Source organism: Centruroides vittatus, unplaced genomic scaffold, assembly GCF_030686945.1.
Source record: "Centruroides vittatus isolate TY-2023 unplaced genomic scaffold, ASM3068694v2 contig_680, whole genome shotgun sequence".
Classification (NCBI taxonomy): Eukaryota; Metazoa; Arthropoda; class Arachnida; order Scorpiones; family Buthidae; genus Centruroides; species Centruroides vittatus.
The window spans coordinates 3,205,530-3,210,460 of record NW_027122427.1 but is presented as its reverse complement, the minus strand read 5'-3'; positions in this window follow the sequence as shown (position 1 = coordinate 3,210,460).

Sequence of the window (4,931 nt, the reverse complement as noted above, 5' to 3'; positions counted from 1 at the left end):
AATTACAATAGTATAGAATTAATGAACAGGCTCACATTGTCCATGGTCAGTGATGCACTACCAGCATGTTTTGATAGACTTGAAACTCCTTTGGCTGGCCTTTGTGTCAATTTTTAAAAATGAAAGTTTGATTCTATGGATCAGTTGTGTGGTATTTTTTGCTTACCAACCTTGTATACTATTTATTAGTGATGTAACGAATAGTATATTTGGCCTCAGCCGAATACTCGGCCAGGAGCGTGACCGAATGGCCGAATATTCGGCCAAACTATTCGGCTTGATTAACGCAAGTACGAAAATTGGCGCGCAAGACCGCATTATGGCAAGGATCGTGCACTCTGCTCTCTATTGGCCCGCTGTCACTACGATTTTTTCTTCCAGTAGGTCTAAATTATTTAAATTAATTAATTTAATTATAATTATTAAAGTTAATATGAGATGGAGCCTAACGTCTACCTCTAGTGCCAAATTGGTTTATAATTTATGTAATAGCCGTAAATAGCCCGATATGATTCGGCAGTTGTTGGTATTTAGATATAAGTTATAGGTTATTTTATTTCCAATCGATCTTTTTAACTCTAAAATTTTGTTTTTACTACGTATTTGTAGACTGAATAGTGCCCTAAGGATATACTTTAGTGGGGACATATGGTCTAGTTTCTCCCCAGTTGTGGAACAGTTCAAATATATTATTGGGGGTTTTCTATTTGTGAAGTTTTGTGATATTTTGTTGCTATTGTTTTTGTCAATATTTTAAAAATTAACATGATTTCAAATGTTATCTTTTGCATATAATGAAAAATGCTCATTCTTTGCTTTATATATAAAATAAATTATATATTAGTTACTCATCTTCTAGAAATAGATAAATAATTCTTTCATTAAATACAATAAGTTTCAATAAAACGTTTCGTAAATCATTTTAAAATATCGTAAAAAATATTAAAATATACGCGAATACGAATATAACATAATTAACTAAACAATAACAGTGATGCCCGTTACATTCTAACCTACACGCCATCAATGCCATAAGATATCGGGCTAGATAAAGGCTATAATATTATTTAATTACGAAATAATTTAATACTAGAGTTAGATGCTATTTCTTATTAACTTTAATAATTATAGTTTAATTTTCAGCATTAATAAAAGTTACAAAAAGGATTAATTTACTGTGTTTTTGTTATTTCTTACTCCTGTTTTTAGGTATTCGGTATTCGGCCGAATAGGCTGAATACTTAAATCGGTTACATCACTACTATTTATGCCAAGTATCCAAAGAAATCCTCAATTGGTCAGCATGATGAGCATTGACAGATTATATATTCTTTGGATACAAAAGGACGTTTTTGGCTTTGAAGAACTCCACTATCAAATTTGTGCAGTGATAGAAAACTTTGTCGGGTCAAAAGATGAAAGCATCATTTTTATGAGGCTTGTTAATTAAGAAAAGGGATTAGGATTTTTTTAGATATTTGTTTTGGTGCATGTCAGTATCAATTGCAAGGGATCCATTCTTTCTTAAAAACTGCTTTGAAATGTATGCTGGTGAAATGACAATGTACAGCATGACTTCTGCAAATTTGTACTTTTCTTCGGGAGGTGCTTGATTTTCATTGCTTGCTTAGTAAAATTTGCATGTCAGAGAGAGAGAAATACTTCTTGTTTTCAAAACAAATGTTTTGTTTCCAAAATTTCTTATAAGCCATCTGCATTGCATTCAGATTTCGGCATTTTTTTCAGCAATGTGTTCTGAGGCGTCATCTTTTGTATGTATGTTTGACAACAATTGAAGCTGCCTCCACCTGGCTAACTGCATCTTTGTTGTCAAACAGTTGTCACAATGCTCTTTGGTTTTTAGCATTCGTAACAACTTTTTTGTACTTTCTGGCCTTATTTTACAAATGAAAGAAAGCTGGTTTCAGATATTTCATACTACTACAAATTATTATACACAGCTGATTTGCTATGGCTTTTGTCTAAAAAATGCTCCCACAAATTTTTTTGAGTGGTTAGTTTTATTTTCATACACTTGTACAATATGCTCTCTTAATATGTCCTTTTTCTGAACTGACTCATGAATATTCGAAAATATCACATACTGTAAGTGAGCATGCGTAATGATGTAATGTTTGGTGCAAAGATTTTAAAATTATCTTTGAGTTCAAAAGTTACAAAGCTTTAAACTCAGTTCAGAGTTTTTTATCTCACCCTGTTCAAATATATAATAGTTATATATAATACCATGTAAAATTTAAACTTTCCTGAAAATTCTTTGGTCAGCTTCATTGTAACATCTACATTTGTGCTCATGTTGAAAACCTGCTGCTGCTCTTTCATATTCAACATCATGTTTTCTGAATTTTTCATTGGCCGGATGTTTATAAAAAATCCAGCAAAGTTAGCGCTTGGTGACTGCCGACTGATCTTATGTCTTGATGTAATAACATAATTATTAAACAAAAACAATTGATATCCACACAAAAACACCTGGGATGAAAAAAATTACACCAAGTAAAAATTTATGACAATTTAGATGATAAACTCCTAAGAAAAATTTTGACTTTCTTTGGTAAAGATAAGCTTGGTGCTTGGAGGCAAAATGTAGAAAACGATAATACAGGTAAAAATCTTGTGAATACCGCTTCCAAGCGCAAAGCTTGTCATTAGCAAAGGAAAACTCCTAAGAAAAATTTTGACTAGTGTCTAAATTGTCATTAATTTTTACTTGGTGAAATTTTTTAAATTTTAGATGTTTTTGTTTGGATTTTTAATTATTATAAAATAGCAAAAAGCTTAATTTTGAGGATAGGGATGAATTTTATAAAAAAAAATTGTAAATGCTAATAAGTAAAATTGTCATTGAGTCTGACCCTACTCAAGATATGACACATGACCTCCCTCTATATCTCCCCACCCCATAGACCTTTGATTGCCAAAATTTAATAGCATCAATCCCCCTAATACATAAACCTTCCTGCAAAATTTCAAAAATTTTCAACAAAAAGCACAGGAGTTATTAAGCTTCAAAAGTGGGTGAACAAAATTGTGCCCTCCACAAACACACTAACATCTGTACATACAGAAAAAAGCCCTGAATGTTTTTGCATTTCTCTACATTTCAAGGTGTCCTAACTCCAAAAATGTTGGGGGGGTCATGTTTTGACCAACTGCCACACTTTCCCTCTGGTATATATAACAGAGCCAGAAAAGTAAAATTAGGAGTCCATGACTTCGTTTTCGATATACAAAGATATTAAAGTGACATCATCTGTGCTCTCTGATGCGACTGAGTATGCCTAATGGAATTTAGGTCTAGGGATCAAAAGTAAAAAACAGTATTACAGTAGAGCATCGATTATCCGACTTAATTGCAGACTGGGGTTGGTCAGATAACCGAAAAGTATGAAAAAATACATTATTAGTAGTGTATTAGGCCTGGTTTAAATACTAGCCTCCCTTTCATGGTCGAGCCAGCGCTGCCAGCTAAAACATGCAAAAATTTAACAAAAATAATATTAAAGTAGCCAAGACACAACCAAATATTGTAGCGCCACGTGACTAGCGGACATTTGAATTTGCCGACTAGAACGCGGTCGGTTAATCGGGGGTCGGATAATCGATGCTCTACTGTACATGCATTTAATGGGAAATACGTGCAAAAAAATGAACAAAACATAAAAACAAAGCAATCGACGACTTTTGCTTTGTTCTTGGATTGCTTCTCTGTGTTGGCAAGTGCAAGAATTGCGGGATTGGTTCCCTTGTGGCTTGCAGGTAAGAGGATAATCTCTTTTGTGGCAGTAAGTGCAAAGTTCACCTGTTCTCTTCAGTACTTAATAAGTGCAGGGATAACTTATTTCCAGCTCTGTCTCAATTCTATCACAATATGACAAAGTCATGCGATGTCCTAGTTAATATAATATATTTATTAATACTATCCTTTACACCAAAAACAAAATTAAAATCAAATCAATTGAAACAATATTTTGGAAAGTGTGGATAAAGTGCTTGTTGTTGATTAATTTGGTTGTTTCATGCAGGCAATCAGAGTTCTCTCTATTATAACATTTCTTTGTAAAGGATTGATTTTGAAACATTTTGCTTTATATATACAATATATACATGCAGGGTGATTCAAAAGTCACTGAGTTATTAACTTTTTAAAATTTCTAACTATTTACAGTAAGATGATGCAGTTTTCACAGTAATGTTTAGAGAAGTGGATTTTTTTTTATATAAAAATTTTAGTACCAAAATAGTTACATTTCTTGCCATAGATGGCACTTGATAAGATTACACAATTTTTGTTGTTCTAGACCTTAAAATAAGCACTAAAAACATTTTTTATTCTTATTTTAAGGTCTAGAACAACAAAAATTGTGTAATCTTATCAAGTGCCATCTATGGCAAGAAATGTAACTATTTTGGTACTAAAATTTTCATAACACATTAAAAAAAATCCCACTTCTTTCTAAGCATTACTGTGAAAACCACATCATACTGTAAATAGTTGTGTTATTTTTAAAATTTCTGTGACTTGAATCACCCTGTATTTGCCTTTATAAGCATTTTTATGCATGAGATACAGCTAAAAAGGTAAAAAAAGGGGGGGTTTGGGGGTTGGGAATAGGTTAATCCATTTTATATTACTTTTGGGAAAATTTTTCAGTTTTTGAACAATTTTCAGGAACAAATTAAACCCAAGGTTTTACTGTACTTTCATTTGCATCCCCAGATGAGGCCAGCAAACTAGAGTCTCAGAAAGTTTGGTAGACGTCCAAACACTCCTTTGACATCAAAGTCCAAACACATTTTTGCTCGGCGGTCAATTTTTGTCATGAATCACTCCCATACAAACTTTTATTCTAATAATTTATCTATAAGAATCCCATACAAGCACGATGATATAACTAAAGCTAAAACTG